The following is a 17,718-nucleotide window of genomic DNA, read 5'->3' as shown; positions in this document are numbered from 1 at the left end:
GGAAAGTGTCCAAGATTTCATTTCTGGAGATTAAATTGTGTAAAAAAGAAAACCCAGGCAGCTTTGATTTGTGCTCTCTTCCCCCCACTAAGTGCAACAAGAGAGACTGTTGGAAGCATAAATGAATGCCTGGGGGGATAAGAGAAAAATACACAGAAGATGGTATGCTTGACACTTTCTGATTCTTCTAAGTGAAATATTGAAATGTGTTAGGAAATGTCAGCTTGAATTAGAATGCTAACTGTGCACAGATTGGCCTGGAGAAGGAGGCAGTCCAAGAAAAGAATTAAGGGGAGACAGCAACAGATAAGAGGGGGATCTAGAGAGGCGTCATGACACAAACTGACTTTCAGACTTGGATGTATATCTTAGTAAGAAGGAACGATCTGTCAGAGTTATCTGATTGCCTGATTACCATATTCTAAGTCAGGATTAGAATTCCACTCTCTTGCTTCTCCCAACTTAAAGAATATGTGCAGCAACCATCAAATACCTCATGCTGCAGAGCATCAGGCTGTGTCTGCCAGTTTTGTAAAACCAGCCCTGGTTTTTCAAACAGTCACTTAATGCAGAGAAAGCAAGTTGCTCAAGCTTTCCCCTCATGCTGGAGGGCTGTCACTCAGTGGCAGAGCACACACTTTGCACACTTTGCACACACTTTGCACTTTGGTCTCAGTTTCAAGCCCTGAAATCTGTAAGTATAGCTGGGGCTGCATGACATATATATGCACACATGTACGTGGTGCTAGGTGCATGCAATCAGGCTGTGTCAGACTAGGCCAGTCTCCGGTTGTTTTGCTCAGGCTGATGGGAAAAGAACATCAGTTGTGCAGGTAACTTTGGTTGTTGGAACAACACCCTCCCTTTTGCTGGCTTGTGAGATACCTTGTCTTTCGCAGATTCCACAACCAGCCACACCTTGCTCAGCCATTCTATTCAGACCGACAAACAATGCCACATCCTGGAAGCTTCCTGAATCTGAGATGAACAGGAGCCTTTGTGGTCACAGAATACATGCTTTCAGGCCCTTGCTTCCCTCACCAACTTCATTGGCAGTTCAAGAGCATTACGCAGGAGAAAGAGGTCTCCTGAGCAACTGAGTAGAGCCCAAGGGGCACCCTACCAAGGGAGCAACACAATCAGAAATGGCTGTCCCCACTGAGAATGGAACATAGGAAACCCATCAAGCATGGCAGTCCATCCTTGAGACCTCAGGCAGCAGATTGGGGGTGGATGGTCACTCATCTCTGTCTGCCTATTTGCTTCCACTGCTCCTCCTTCTACTTCCACTCCCTGGTTTGGAAAAAGCAGAGGAAATGTGGAGGGGAGGATTGTGCTAAGCTAGAGCATTGGAGAGTGGGAGAAGCAGAAGCTGGCACATCCTTGGATAAGGGGGGGCAGCATCTAGCAGCCAGCTCAGGGAGGGCTTGGGCTGTTCTTGCCAGTAGGCAGGATGGGTTCACCTGCCCTCCCTCCCCAGTCATCCATGGAGAGTGTGCCCACATAGAGGCAGCATTTGGTGGGGATTCAGAGCCCAATCCTATCCAGTTTTCTAACGCTGGTGCAGCTGTGCCAATGGGGCATGCACTGCATCCTGTGGTGGCGAGCCAGTCACAGAGGCCTCCTCAATGTATGGGAACATTTGTTCCCTTGTTGCATTGCAGCAGCACCAGTGCTGGAAAGTTGGATAGGATTGGGCCCTCAGTTGGCACAGGGGCCCAGTGGCGTCACTAGGGTTCGCATCACCCAGAGCGGGATGCCAGAGCGTCACCCCCCATGCAGTGGGTGGGGCAATACCCCAGGTGGTGGGCGTGGTGTTGTACTATCACTCCGCCCCCACTGGTTTTTTGGCTGTACCTTTTGATAGGACAAAGATAGAACACATTCTGCATGAAATTACGCATTGATTGATATATAATACGATGGTATTATTCTTCCAAATTATTATTTTAATGATTTTGGTCACTAGTGGTGTCACACACACCCCCAAGGGTGTCAACTTACTAACACCTTATTGCAGCAGTTCTCAAACGTTTAGCACTGGGACCCACTTTTTAGAATGACAGTCTGTCCAAGACCCACCAGAAGTGATGTCATGGTGGAAGTGACATCATCAGGCAAATTAAAATGAATAAGTATAAATAATTAAAGTAATACAAATAATTCAATAAGCAGAAGCCAGCCCTGTTCCACCAAGAGAATTTCCTCTGTAGCCTGCCTGCAATAACACACACACACCCCTCCAAAACGAGTAAGGTTTCCAGCCCTACCCAGTGCCCAGTTCAATTTAAGAACTTCTGTTTAGACCAGATCACTGTCAGGATCACTGTCAGGTGCACAGGATCAGGACCATTCTGGTAGCCTTGCACTCTTCTTCACCTGATCTTCCACACCGGCCAAGGCACATTTGCTTACTCACGAGTAAACTCGACTATGAGGCTTAGTTTTGCTTTCCACAGGACTCAATGCATTCATCTGCTTGGAGAGAGGGACTTCCTTTTCAGGTGTTTTTGGGGGCTGCCTTCATTGGATCAGGACCATTCTGTTGTCTTTGGATTCCTCTCAGCCTGCCCTTTCCGATGGACTAAAGCAAGTTTGCCTACTCGCGAGTAAACGCGCTATCCAGCTCACTTTCACTTTCCATAGGGATCCATGCATTTTTTGTTCTCCTGTTTTTTGGCCATAACTTTTGATAGAAAGGAGATATTTCACTCTGGTTTTTTGCATTGCATTCCGCTCAAAATTCCACATCCAATGGTATATAATATGATGGGGTTACTCCTAACCACCGTGATTTTAGGGTGTCACCCTCCCAGTGCGCATCACCCCCAGTGCGCATCACCCAGTACGGTCCGCACCCCCTTAGCGACGCCACTGACAGGGGCCCTAGACATGGAGAGAGACCATCCAATAGAGCAGAGAATGCCAGTTCAATGGACTTCTACTCAGCGCATTAGAAGGCAGCTTCTGTGTTCTGTTATCATGTCAGGAAAAACTATAGGCCTTGGATACATTTCTGCATATCAGGCTGCTGTCAGAGGGATAGGAGCAGTACCAGTAAGGAGTTGGCAACTGTGTGGCAGAGTGTGGGAAATGACCTGCAAACAGAGTATTGCTATGCTATATACCCATTCAAGGGCCTGAGAGGAAAACCCAAGCTGCATTTTGCGGGTCATTGCTTCACCCCTTCAGAGAGGTGTCAGCCAGTGTAACAAAACCAGAACCAAATTACGGAGGCTACAAAGATCACTGTCGCAGGAGTTTTCCTTCAAGTCCTCCTTACTGATATTACTAGCAAAACAATTCCTGTCTCCTGTGAGAAAGACACCAAGTAGGCAAAGGCCATACTTTTGATTGGACCAACTTCAGTCTCCCTTGTAGCAGAGTCATTAATCACCTGTGGCTTCCCACTTGCAGCAGGGTGGCCTTTAGAAACCATAATTGTCCTTCTCGCAGGAAGTCTTAAATCATCCAAGGCAACTGACATCAAGGCAGAGCACCTCAGCATTGGATACCTAACCCATGACCAAAGAATCCCTCCAATCTATGATGTCTCTGTCCTGTTATAACTTAATAATTGGTTCCAGCCAGATCCTTAAGCTTTTTAATGGGCCATGGCTGTCATCTGTTGCCTTCAGCACACAAAAGAATAAAACTCTCCTTTTAAGCTTCTTCTAGGATGCTGCATTTACTTTGGTGACAGTCATTCAGCAACATGAATGCTACTAAAAGAAACAGTTGTGGAGCCCAAAACTGTGCACAAAGCTGTATGCCAAAGCTGGAGACTGACAGCCAAATTCTGGCTGGCTGTTTCAAATCAATGACTCTTTACCACTGTAGTTCCTCCTTTCTACCTATATATATATCTCCTGGTATTCCCCTTTCCTCTCCTCTCCTTTCTGACCCCCTCCTTCTGGCTTTCTCCTCCTAAACCCATCCCTCTAGACCAGGGGTGCCCAAACCCCGGCCTGGGGGGCACTTGCGGCCCTCGGGGGCTCCTAACCAAGCCCTTGGTAAGCCCTCAGTCTCCAATGAGCCTCTGGCCCTCCAGAAACTTGCTGGAGCCCGTGCTGGCCCAATGCAACTGCTTTCAGTTTGAGGGCGACTGTTCAACCTCTCACCTGACCTGTGGGACAAGGGCTCCCTCCACTACTTGCTGTTTCACGTCTGTGATGCAGCAGTGGCAGCAAACAAAAGGCTGGTCTTGCTTTGTGCAAGGCCTTTTATAAGCCTTGAGCTACTGCAAGACCTTCATTCATTCATATAAGTTCCATCTCTAATAAATTCATTTATGTAAATTTATTCAAATTTGAAATGTAAATGAATTCTTTTTTTTTTTCCTGGCCTCTGACACAGAGAGATGATGTGGCCCTCCTGCCAAAATGTTTGGACACCCCTGCTCTAGACCAGTGGTTCTCAAACTTTTTAGCTCAGGACCCACCTGCTTCCAGTCCAGATCTGAATCCCCACCTCTTCTTCAAAAATGATCCTAGAGCATGCCCAACTATGGCCTTTCAACCACAAAAGAGCTTCCTAATTACCTGGTTGATGATTGTTCTAGCTGAAAGGCTCTAAATCTGTTCAGATTTCTGCTGAATAAATTCCATTTCCGTGGAGCAAAACCCCTTCATAATCTCTATGACAGTAAGGGACTTTTACACTATTGCTGTAGGTATCGCATGTAGGCTTTCTCAGACTGTCTTTACTATGAGAGAGTTCCCCTTGATAAACCAGCCAAACCAGTTCTTTCCAGCAGAAAAATGCAAAAGCAAAACAGTAATTAAAAGTGTCCAGATAACAGCTACAGATCAGTTTCGCTTTGACTATTCTGCCTTGTTCCCCCCCTTTGTTGAAAAAGATGCTTTCATTCCTCAGCCACTATGCACTTGAATACAACAGAAAATGTTTAATCTTCACAAAATTGGAATAATTATGGGAAAAGGTCTCTCTCTCTCTCTCTCTCTCTCTCTCTCTCTCTGTGTGTGTGTGTGTGTGTGTGTGTCTTTTAAACATCCTATGTATGTCTACTCAGAATTACATTTTACTGAGTTCAATGGGATTTACTCCCAGGTAAGTGAGCATAGGATTGCAGCCTAAGGGCGCAATCTCAACCCACTTTCCAGCACTGACATAAGGGCAATGCAGCGCCAAGGTAAGGGAACAAGCATTCCCTTGTTTTGAGGAGGCCTCCGTGAGTGCCACTCAACTGCAGGATGCAGCACATGCCCCACTAGCACCGCTATGCCAGTGCTGGAAAGTTGGTTAGGATTTGGGCCTCATGAAACATAGTGATGATTTTAGTACAAAAGCCATAAGTATCATGATACAGAAACTGTCAGGGGCCAGCTATCTTTAAAAAAAGCTCCTCAAGCATGTTCAAAGTGTAATGTCAAATGCAAGGGTGATAAGAGTGGTGTTCAGCCCATAAGGAAACGGTACAGCAAAACAGGAATGCAGTTTCAGCTTCCTGGATCCATGTGTGCCCGGCTGTTGTCTTCCTCAAGTGGCATTAAATCTCTTTGAACAAAGAAATCCAAGGACAGTACTGAACCTCCCCAGCTCTGTGATTTCCTGGAGCATTTCCATGAGGATGCTTACAAACTACTTCCTACTTCAGCTCTTGGGATAGTTGCCACCTTATTTGTTTTTCTGGCCCTGCACCTGTTTCTCATACATAGCCACCTGACAAGAGGTGAGAAAAACATTCACTGCTCAATGTCAGAGGGCCAGTCTGCTGATAAATGTCACTCTGAATCACCCTCATTGTCAGAGCACCCATTCAGATTATACCATCTCACCAGTACACCAAATTCTGCTAAGAGGCAAATGCTCATGCACATCTCCCCACACCAGGGATAGTGCCAGCTGCCCTTGGGCATAACCAAGAGGGGCAGGCATCTGTTAATGCTAAGCTGGCACCTGGGAAGAAGGAGGATAGTCTTCTGCTCCATCTCCATCATCCAGTCAGCAACAGAGATGCTCACTCAGTGACTGGGGGAGGGGAAGCAGCAGGCCTGTCATAGAGACAAGTGAGGTTTGACCAGGTACATGCATGGGTCCGTTCAGGCACATGCGTACCAGGCCCCACCTGTGAGGCTGCTATTGTTCTTCCCTCCTGCCATTCTGATCTGCCACTGCAAGGTGAAACATCTGAACTGAACTTCCCTATAAACAGGGAAGGGAACACAATGTGAACTTTTTGTTCCTATGCATGTTTGCTCAAAAATAAGGTCCCCTGCATTGAGCAGAGCATTCTTCCAGGTAAACGTGCACAGAATTGCCACCGAAGTCTCTTGCAACAGGTATATCCACCTTTGTAAATAAGGCAAAGCAATTTTTTTAACTCCACTGTAGAAAACATACATTAAATGTGCATAGCAAAATCCTGGCTCCTCTCATAATGGTCTTTGCCATCCTTTCACTCCCCTAACTCTAATTCCCCAAACTAGTTTTTCTAGACTAGACTCAGGTCCAGTGAGAGCTGCCATTGGGCCCAGGGCTCGAGGTCCCCCTTCCGTACTTAAATTTTCCTACAAAAAAATTATAGCACCTGTAATGTAATATCTGTTTTGTCATGACCCAGGCCCCTGGAAGCTGGAGACCCAGGGATTTTGTCCCCTCTGCCCACCCTCTCCTCATGCCTGTCTAGAGTTCCCTTGACCCTGGCCAATATAGGCAAAGGCAGCTAGCGTGCCTCTATGGCACGCTAGCAATGATTGCCAGGCTTGACCCCCCTATCAGCAGGGCTTTGCTGCCAGCTGATTGGCTGATTGGCCTTAGGGGGCGGGACAACTGAGCCTGATCTGGCGTGCAGGAGCTAGACCTGGCTCAGTTCAGCTGGTGTTACATGCGACACTGATTCCGGTTTTGTTTTGCTTTCTAACAATATATTGGTGTGTATGTGTGTGTGTTTTAAATAGAGACAGTCTTTACATGAAAAGAATAGCATACAAAAATAGAACAACACAAGCATTATCGGAAAGATGTAAAATCAGTCTAGTAATATTATGGGACTTTATTGAAACCTGAATTTAACAAACAAAAGGGCACTATGTTTGTAATTCTATCTGCCCAAAATGGCACGTCTTTCAGGAAAACACTTAACTAAATGCTTATTATTTACAGATGAGATGAGTGGATACCAACTCTTTATAAAAGAGACTGAATCATCTTGCTTATGACTGGAATGAATTGCATGGCAAATGTTTCCATGAATGCCAAGGACCATAATTGTGGATACCTTTGTTCTATTGTGAAGCAGTCTCTGTTCATTCCTATTTCAATGGCCAAGCATGTGAGGCTATGGGCACGTTACTCCCAGCTTCAGGCTCCTGTCTGTAAAGACCACCATGTGAATAAGAGGGGCCTACCTCAGAGATGCGAGGGGGAAATGTAAGATAGGCTATCAAGCACTTTGCACATGGAAAGTGCTCGGTGCATGATGAACTCGTCAGCAGACAGTTTTCTCCTATACGTTTAAATTCACAGCTGAATCTGAACAGGAGACAGGTGCAGCACAACTTGTCCTCTTTACCTCTTGGCATTCTGGCCTCCCTTGCCAGCTGTCACGAATGGGAGAGGCAGGCATTCTGATGCACAGAGGGAGAGACAGCAGAGGGACCAAAGGAAAACAGGGTAGCAGCAAGCATGGCGGCCTCATATCCTGAGCATCCCATGGCATCCCTCATGTTTTCTCATGTACAAGGGATACCTCCCGTTTGGGCTCTTCTTCTGAGGACTAGCACTGCAAACATCAAGGCAAGGAAAGATGTGAGTGTGTGTGGCTGGGGTTACCTAGTAAGGAGTTTGCACTTGGTACATGCTCTGAAAAACTCGTCAGTCTTTAGATGGTCTAAACCAGGGGTGTCAAACATAAGGCCCATGGGCCGAATGCGGCCCCCATTATCACACTGGGAGAACCCAATTATAATTGGGCTCCCTCATATCTTGAAAATCTGAACAAGATTTGTACATTTGCAGCTAATAAGTTTCTGTGTGAGTGCTTATTTCTGGCCATCCTCTGCTTCATGATTACATCTGCTTAATTACATCACTTCCGACCCTCAGCAGGCACAATTAATGCTAACTTCGACCTTCTGTATGAAACAAGTTCGACACCCCTGGTCTAAACTAAACCCTGTTATTACAGCAGTAATCCAGGTCTACACAATAACTTCTATTAAAGCTCCCAAACCATTTACCCTGTTTGCCTCTTAGTCCTACTTCCTCCCCCCAAATGCTGACTTTCCTAAAACATTTCAAAAACTATTTATCTTCTTCTGCCAACCCACTCTGCCTTCCTCTTCCTCCTCATCAATTCTTCTGCTTCACTGTTTCCTCTTCTACATTTAATAATATTTATTATTAAATAATATTTAATAATATTCTGGTTTCCCAGAAGCACGGTTTATAGTGTCGATGAAACTTCAGGAGGTTTTCCCACGCAGGCACAGGTCGCATGAGGCTCCGTGAGCCTCAGGTGAGTGGGGAAGGGCGGATTTCCAAGTGGAGGGAGGTGACAGCCCGCGGGGGGTGCCATCACGGAACTTTACCCTAGGGCACAGGGCTAGGGAGGTCCGCCACTGCTCACAGGTAGCTGCACCAAGCTTCAGACCAGTTTCTCATGCTACACATCTTCGACATCTCTCTCTCCTCAGCTGCTGACCTCTGCCAACTCCTTTCACCTCTCCTCCTACTTGCACATCCCTTCAAATGTAACAGTTTGGTGGCAACTGGTGGATACTGAAAAACCAGCCAGGCTAGTGAAATTCTGGTCAGGTGGCAGCTCTGGTAACAAGGCTGATTACAAATGTAATCATGGTTGTACTACTGACTAAGAAGGCATGAAGATTCCCTGTACTGAATTTGCATAAAGCAAGGATAGAACTGTCTCACAGGTACCAGAGGAGCTGGTTGTTTCAGGGGAAACTGCGGTGGAGAGAGGAAAGGAGCTTTTTCCAGGGAAATGTCTCGGCAACCCAGATATGGTTTACAGACCTTCATGCATTAATTTACAACTGGTGCTGGAGACTGGCACAGAATGTATGGCCTGCAATGGACTGTGAGACGTTCCAGCGTAGATATGAAAGACAAGTATTCACAAATACTCCAAGTTTCCACCTTTACCATTCAAAATTTCAATGAACCAAGGTGTACTGTGAGAAAAACACAAATGTGTAAACATTCTAGGGCTTTAAACCAGTTTTTTGGGAGAGGGGAAATATCCCAAGTAAAGAACAGTGTGGAAACACTACATTTCTACCAGCTGCGATGGAGAAATGGAAATACTTGTGTAAATACATTTTTGGCATACACAGAGCTCTTGATGCTTTGTCTTAAAAATATTTACCCTAGGAAAAAAAATGACAGCAAATAAAACACCCTGCTGCTGTAAAGCAGGATGACAACATGGGGAGAAAAAGGATCGATGTTTAGGTTGGAAGAGCAACATGTTGGTATAAATGGATTACGCGTCATCTCACAGGCTGCACTGGCTGGTGTCCTGTGAGGCCATGTTTGGGTTTTATTGCTGTTGGTCATAAGATCTAGAGGGGCAGTGCTACATAAATAAGCCCATTGCTTTCGTCTACCAGGCAAATGGCCTGCACTGTATGAATAGTAACTGTTCTCTTCTCCTTTTCCATACTGACTCTTTTAATACTGGTTTGCACTAGGGTGAAGACAGATGAAACGGTTTTAGAACAGTGAGCCTGATTTAGACGTGTTTTCAGTCCAAACATATCTTTCCTGTCCAGCTCGGGGGCGGGGGGGGGGGGTTGTTTCTGCATATTTACAGCAAATGTTGACTCTGCAAAGAACTGATTGCCTTCCTTCCCAGAAGAACATCAGGAGGACCTGAGGAATCATGCTAATGATTCCAAGCTCAGCCTTCTGTTTCCCCCACAAGCCATCTGGGTGCCTCTGAGAAGCCCACTAGCAAGAAAAGGCTTGACCCCCCCCCACAACAGCAACTAGTATTTAGGGGTACACTGCCTCTAAAACACAGAGGTTCCACATTGACATGATAATAGCCAGTGGTAGACCTATCATTTATTAATTCATAATCCATCCTTTACTTTTGTCTAACCCAGGGGTGTCCAAAGCTTTTGGTAGGAGGGCCACATCATCTCTCTGACACTGTCGGGGGCTGCGGGAAAAAATAATTAATTAACATTTAAAATTTGAATAAATTTACATAAGTTTACATAAATGAATATATTAAAGATGAACTTATATGAATGAATGAATGAATGAAGGTCTTGCAATAGCTAAAGGCCTATAAAAAGGCTTTGCACAAAGCAAGGCAGGCCTTTCCTTTGCTGCTGCTACTGCATCACAGACGTGAAACAGCAAGCAGAGGAGGGAGCCCTCATCCCACAGCTCATGCGAGAGGTGAAACAGTTGCCCTCATGCTGAGAGCAGTTGCATCAGGCCAGTGTGGGCTCCAACAAATCTCTGGAGGGCCAGAGGCTAATTGGAGACTGGGGGCTCCCTGAGGGCCGCATTGAGAGGCCTCGAGAGCTGCAGGTGGCCCCAGGGCTGGGGTTTGGGCACCCCTGGTCTAACCTAAGCTAGTGGTCTTCACCACATCCTGTGGCAGCAATCTCCTTAGAGTAATTATGCTTCATGTGATGTATTTTCCCCCTGTCTTGTTTGTCCTGAATCTCTTGCCAATCAATTTCAGGGAAAGAAATCTTCCCCAGAAGAAATCTGGAACCTGGAGGGGTAAAGTTTCAAAGGTTTCCTTTCAAATACCAGTGTATTGTACAGTTCCATTGTCTGCCTATAGGATACCTCCTCATAAGGAAATGGCCCAGGCTTTCTGTGTGCAGATTTCTTTGGAACCAAAATTTGGTCCACCATATGTAATACAGCAGGATGCTCTGAATTTGCGGCTAAGAGACTTGAGGTGTGGACTGGATTAATTTCCACTGCACATAAATGTATTGTTTTATTAGCTACATTTCTTTCCTGCCCTATTGTTTGGGCTCCAGACAGGATGCAGCTTTGTTTTTCATTGCCAACCTGAACACTGAATATAAGCTGCAAGATACAGGGTGAAAACAAAAAAGAATCTACCAAGTGTTAACTCACCACAGTGTGCATGTAATCACTTGGTAAACTCTCTGTTTATATTGTTCTAGTGAGAGATAAGGAGAATTTTACTACTGCCCTATTATTCCAGGTCAACTGCCAGTTGCAGAAGTGTAGTAAAATTCGCCTTATCACCAGGCAGGATGATCTAATCTGATGTATGGTTTTCTCTAGACTTGAAGAAAACACTTTCAGATTCAAAAGAGCGGAGATCTTTGTTCAAAACACAAGGATTTAAAGGGCTTAAAATAAGATGTCCAATGTATAGATGTTTGAGCTACTTGCTCTTCCTTGGGGAACCACTAAAAATAGAGAATGAAATCTTCTCTAAGATATTCACAATCAAAGTGTTTAAGCAGCATAAAAGCCACACCTGGACATATAGTCACATTTATAATACACAACCAGATCTTAGAAAACAACTGAGAAGCTGGAAACAAGATGGAAAGGGAAAGCGGAACAAACAGGAAAGTAGGCTATACAGGTATAAGAATTATGATTTGAATTCCTTGATAACATGATATGCTCCAAGGAGAGTAATCTTGCCAACTGTTGTATGCACAGCTTGCAAAATACTAATTCTTAGAGCCCAATCCAATTGGGCCTCTGTGTCACCGAACACACATTCTGACAAATTTCTGGAGGAAAAGTCCATCACGGTTACAAGCCATGATGTGTATGTACAACTTCCTGGTTTTAGAAGTGGGTGTCAGAATGCCAGATGCCACGGGAAAAGCAACAGCACCAGTAGGTTGGCATGGGGGTTGGGGTGGACGGAACAGGATGGAGAGGGGGAGGAATGGGGCAGAGACTAGGGTGAGGTGGTGAGTGGTGTTGAGGCTAGGAAGGGGGCAGTATTGGCAGCAACCAGTGGCATCACTAGGGGGGTGCAGACCGCACCAGGTGATGCGCAAGGGGGTGACGCACACTGGGCGGGTGATGTGCTAAAATTGCGGTTGTTAGGAGTAATACCATCATGTTATATACCATTGGATGTGGAATTTCCAGCAGAATGCAATGAAAGAAACCAGAGTGAAATATCTCCTTTCTGTCGAAAGTTATTGGCAAAAAAACAGAAAACAAAAAAGGCATGGAGCCCAATGGAAAATGAAACTGAACTGTATCACGCATTTACTCGCAAGTAGGTGAACGTGCCTTAGTCCATTGGAAAGGGCAGGCTGAGAGGAATCCAACAACACCGGAATGGTCCTGATTCAATGAATGTAGCTCCCAAAAAACACCTGAGGAGGAGGTCCCTCCTTCCAAGCTGGCAAATGTACTGCGCCCTATGGTATTGTATTGGCAACCTTCAGTCTCGAAAGACTATGGTATCGCGCTCTGAAAGGTGGTTCTGGCACAGCGTCTAGTGTGGCTGAAAAGGCCAATCCGGGAGTGACAATCCCTTCCACACTGGGAGCAAGTGCAGTCTGTCCCTGGTCTGTCTCCCTGGCTATGGGCCTTCCTTCTTTGCCTCTTTGCCTCAGTCTGTTGGCCAAGTGTCTCTTCAAACTGGGAAAGGCCATGCTGCACAGCCTGCCTCCAAGCGGGCCACTCAGAGGCCAGGGTTTCCCACTTGTTGAGGTCCATCCCTAAGGCCTTCAGATCCCTCTTGCAGATGTCCTTGTATCGCAGCTGTGGTCTACCTGTAGGGCGCTTTCCTTGCACGAGTTCTCCATAGAGGAGATCCTTTGGGATCCGGCCATCATCCATTCTCACGACATGACCGAGCCAACGCAGGCGTCTCTGTTTCAGCAGTGAATACATGCTAGGGATTCCAGCACGTTCCAGGACTGTGTTGTTTGGAACTTTGTCCTGCCAGGTGATGCCGAGGATGCATCGGAGGCAGCGCATGTGGAAAGCGCTCAGTTTCCTCTCCTGTTGTGAGCGAATAGTCCATGACTCGCTGCAGTACAGAAGTGTACTCAGGACGCAAGCTCTGTAGACCTGGATCTTGGTATGTTCCGTCAGCTTCTTGTTGGACCAGACTCTCTTTGTGAGTCTGGAAAACGTGGTAGCTGCTTTACCGATGCGCTTGTTTAGCTCGGTATCGAGAGAAAGAGTGTCGGAGATCGTTGAGCCAAGGTACACAAAGTCATGGACAACCTCCAGTTCATGCTCAGAGATTGTAATGCAGGGAGGTGAGTCCACATCCTGAACCATGACCTGTGTTTTCTTCAGGCTGATTGTCAGTCCAAAATCTTGGCAGGCCTTGCTAAAACGATCCATGAGCTGCTGGAGATCTTTGGCAGAGTGGGTAGTGACAGCTGCATCGTCGGCAAAGAGGAAGTCACGCAGACATTTCAGCTGGACTTTGGATTTTGCTCTCAGTCTGGAGAGGTTGAAGAGCTTTCCGTCTGATCTGGTCCGGAGATAGATGCCTTCTGTTGCAGTTCCAAAGGCCTGCTTCAGCAGGACAGCGAAGAAAATCTCAAACAAGGTTGGTGCAAGAACACAGCCCTGCTTCACTCCGCTTCGGATGTCAAAAGGGTCTGATGTAGAGCCATCGAAGACAACAGTGCCCTTCATGTCCTTGTGGAAAGATCTGATGATGCTGAGGAGCCTGGGTGGACATCCAATCTTGGGGAGAATCTTGAAGAGGCCGTCTCTGCTGACTAGGTCGAAAGCCTTTGTGAGATCTATGAAGGCTATAAAGAAATGCGCCCTATGGAAAGCAAAACTAAGCCATATGGTCACGTTTACTCACGAGTAAGCAAGCATGCCTTGGTTCCTGGACAGGTCAGGCAAAGGGAAATGTGAGGTCACCAGAATGGTCCTGATTTGATGCAACTGGAGCTCAACAAATGCTCCAGAAGGCAGCCCCCCCCCCCAATAAAAAGAATGAAACAGAGGCTTGACAGAGTATAGTGAATTTTTTTCTGTTTTAGGCTGCAATCCTATCCATACTTTCCTGGCAGTAAGCCCCACTGACTATAATGGGACTTATTTCTGAGTAGGCAGGTATAGGATGGGGCTCTCAGACTTGTAAAGCCAGATGGGTCCTGATGGTGATATGCTTGAAATATAAGAACTTAAATTGAACTGGATACTGGGTAGGGGTGAAAATCTTACTGATTCTTTTTTTTTTTGTTGTTGTTATTGCAGGCAGGCTACAGAGAAAATTCACTTGGTGGAACAGGGCTGGCTTCCCCTTATTTAATTATGTTTTACTTTAATTTAATTATTTATAATTATTTATTTTAATTTGCTTTAGGATGGGTCCTGGACTGATTGCCATTTTAAAAAGTGGGTCCCAGTGCTAAAAGTTTGAGAACTACTCCAGTAAGGTGTTAGTAAGTTGATACCCTGGGAGGAGGTGACACCACTAGTGACCAAAATCACTAAAATCACAGTTTGTAAAAATAATACCATCATGTTATATATCAATCAATGTGTAATTTCATGCAGAATGCGATGAAACAAACTGCGTTGAAATATCTTTATTCTATCAAAAGGTTCAGCCAAAAAACTAGTGGGGGCAGGGTGATGGTAGATCACCATGCCCACCACCTGGAGTGTTGCCCCACCCACTGCATGGGGGTGACATACTGGCCTCCCGCATCGGGTGATCCAAACCCTAGTGACGCCACTGGCGGCAACAGCACCACCAATACACTGTCCCCTTCTTGGCCTTGATCCTTTAAACCACATCCACCAGAACTTGTTCCAACTATATAGCTGGCGCAGGTTCAGGTAGACCCATCAGGGCAGCGGAGGCTTGCTCTAGTCTAGTGCAAGGAAGCAAATGTCCTCTTACCTCAAAGAGGGCTCCAAGACTTGAAACTCCCCCATGGGATGCAGCACACATCCTGTTGGCACTACTGCATTGGTACTTGGGGAGTAAGGTAGCATTGGGCTGCCCAATATGTATTTATTTCAAGTTTTATCCTTGAAATACCAGGCACCTGCAAAGCATTCCCAAGTAAAACAATCAGATAATCAATAGAATAAAACAAGCTTAAAATATTATGATTGCAATAAAAGCAACTCACAAAATCAGCAGCAGGTCATCATCTTTGTATCAGGCTACAGTCCCAAAGTTTTGGTAGAATTGCAAGAATGACACCAATTGTTGAAAAATGGGATGGGCCTCCCTAGGGAGGGAATAAGAAAGAAGGGAAGTGCCATGGCCGGCACCAGTTCAGTGCCAGTCCGCGCTGAGTCAGTTGTGTGCCGCCCGGATGAGCTCTGGATAGTGGAGCAGTGAGCCGGGGCAGGAAGGGAGGCATTCCGGGGTGGGGTAGGGAGTTAGTGGGAGGAGGCGAGACCAGTGCAGCCTTGCTTTGCTGGATTCAGACCCCCATATCAGGCCTCCCAGCCTGACACGGGACTACTTTACTCTGTGCCAGCTAAATAGCCAGCACAGAGACAAGTAGCCCAATTGCAGAGACTGCTTCCTTACCCAGGGGAAGGAGACAAATGTCCCCTTCCTTGAGGAGCTGGCAGCAGCTACCCAGCTTGCTCAGGATGCAGCAATCACCATTTTGCTGCCGCTTCTCTGGGTGCCAGGTGGTTTAGGATCGGGTTGCCCATCACACCAATTTTTGCAGCTTCATTATACAAATCCATCTTGCATACTGCGCACTGATCACAAGAGCTTTAATTTCAGACCAACAGCACAATTCTATGTATACCTACTGAGAAGCAAGTCCCATTGGGTTCAATGGAATTGACTCCCAGGAAAGCATGCATAGGATTGCAGCCCAAAGCAATTATAGTGTCACTGGTGTATACTGGGAAGCACACACTGATAAGTGTTGTAGTTAATGCAGACCTCTTGATGGTATACAAATCATACTTCGGCTAAAATGACATACCTTCAAGTTATTTCTCCATAGACTGTTGGTTTTTCAGTGTTCTACAAAACATTTTTTAATCCAGTCTTTGAGGCACTAAGATTTTCACAGAAAAGTCTACAATGCAGAATGAAATTTACAAGAGCTATAGCAACCAAGGACTCAGCTTCTCACTGAAAATACATTTTGACTGATGCAATATGGTACATTTTAAGAATCCTTTTCTAAGCATAATGTTGCACATTTTAGAAGTGCAATTTCCTTCTGCATAATCTCTGGGCCTCTCATTCCTTTCTTTAATAGATTCCTGCATCTCTCAAGGTGGCTCACAACTGTACATTATAATGTTATTTTCCACTTAGGGACCATTGATTCAGTGAGGTTCTTGCTAGAGAAACACACTTTGTAATGAGGTTGTAAATTCAGATTTGTGCTCATTTGATAATTAATAGTGCTATGTCAGCAGCAGTTTAAAATGCAAGTAACAATACTTTCCATGCATATAACGTTTCCTGAGAGCACAAGTATTATTCTTGATGCTGCCCTTCCTGCAACCCTGTAAGGTGAATACAAGCACAATCTCAACTTCCAGTTGGGCTGGTGCAAGACCTTGCGCTGGCCCAGGACTGTTGCAAATATACCATAAGGTACGTCTGCAAAAACATGGGAATCAGCAGGTTGGTGCATGCATGTGTGCCGGCTGACCGAGGCCAGCCCTGGCACATGGATAAGTTTATGCCAGCCTGGGAAGGTTGGCGCAGGGATTTGAAGAGGACAGGGGGAGAGCATTTTGTGGGCATTTCAGGGGAGGGGGCAGGCAGAGAGAGGAGGGACTGGCCTCTGGCACTTAGGCCAGATCCTAACCCCGCTCCTGAGCTGCCTGGCCTAACACAAATGCACCCACAATTCAGTGGGCACAGCACAGGTTAGGATTGGGCTGTAAGTATTATCATCATCACATTGCAGCTGAGGTTTGCCAAAGGCTATCAACTGAGAATTTATGTTTATGGTAGAGGCCAGATTTGAACCAAGGAAGTCCTAATTCACAGCTCACTGTCTTTACCTATAAGTTACACCAGCTTCAAGTTATAAAATGTGGATTGTAAGTTGACTTGGTTTATTCTAGGTCTGTTTCTGGACACTGTACGTTTTATGCCAAGCTTTGTATGGGGTTTGTCTGCTTATTTCCAGAGTCAGCGATCTGTCTGGTTGCTTAGCCATCTTACCTTGCAGTAATTAACTAATATTCGGTTTAACATTATATTATCCCAGGTGTAATGACATGACCCAATCCTATTGAGGTGTAGCACTGATGCACCAACCACTGTGGCAGTGCTAAGTGCCTGCTAATTGGGTAAGAGGCACTTTTTCAAGTGGGTGCTCCTTTTTTTAGCAGGGGGAGAGTAACTGGCCCATCTCACCCCAGCACTGTCTGTTCTAGTGGCTGTCTGCTGGTATTCATTTGCATCTTTTTAGATTGTGAGCCCTTTTGGGACAGGGAGCCATTTAGTTATTTGATTTTTGTCTGTAAACCGCTTTGTGAACTTTTAGTTGAAAAGCGGTATATAAATACTGTTAATAATTAATAATAAGTGTCACAAGTGTGCTGTAAAGCATGTTTGTGGCATTGCAAGAGTAAAAAGTATTGGCGGGAAGGCGGGCGCTGTCCCACTGGTGCTGAATTCAGCCTGACAGTGGTTACCATTGGTAAATACAGTGCCAAGAGGCACAGGGATGGGGGAGGGTGGAACGTAAGTGGGGAGAGGCTGTTTTAGGGCAGGGGAGGGTGGGGAGGGGGCGGTTCAGGCCCAGGAGGGGGTCAGAGTTGGCG

Source organism: Tiliqua scincoides, chromosome 3, assembly GCF_035046505.1.
Source record: "Tiliqua scincoides isolate rTilSci1 chromosome 3, rTilSci1.hap2, whole genome shotgun sequence".
Classification (NCBI taxonomy): domain Eukaryota; kingdom Metazoa; phylum Chordata; class Lepidosauria; order Squamata; family Scincidae; genus Tiliqua; species Tiliqua scincoides.
The sequence above is the reverse complement of the archived record's forward strand: the minus strand, read 5'-3'. Positions refer to the sequence as shown.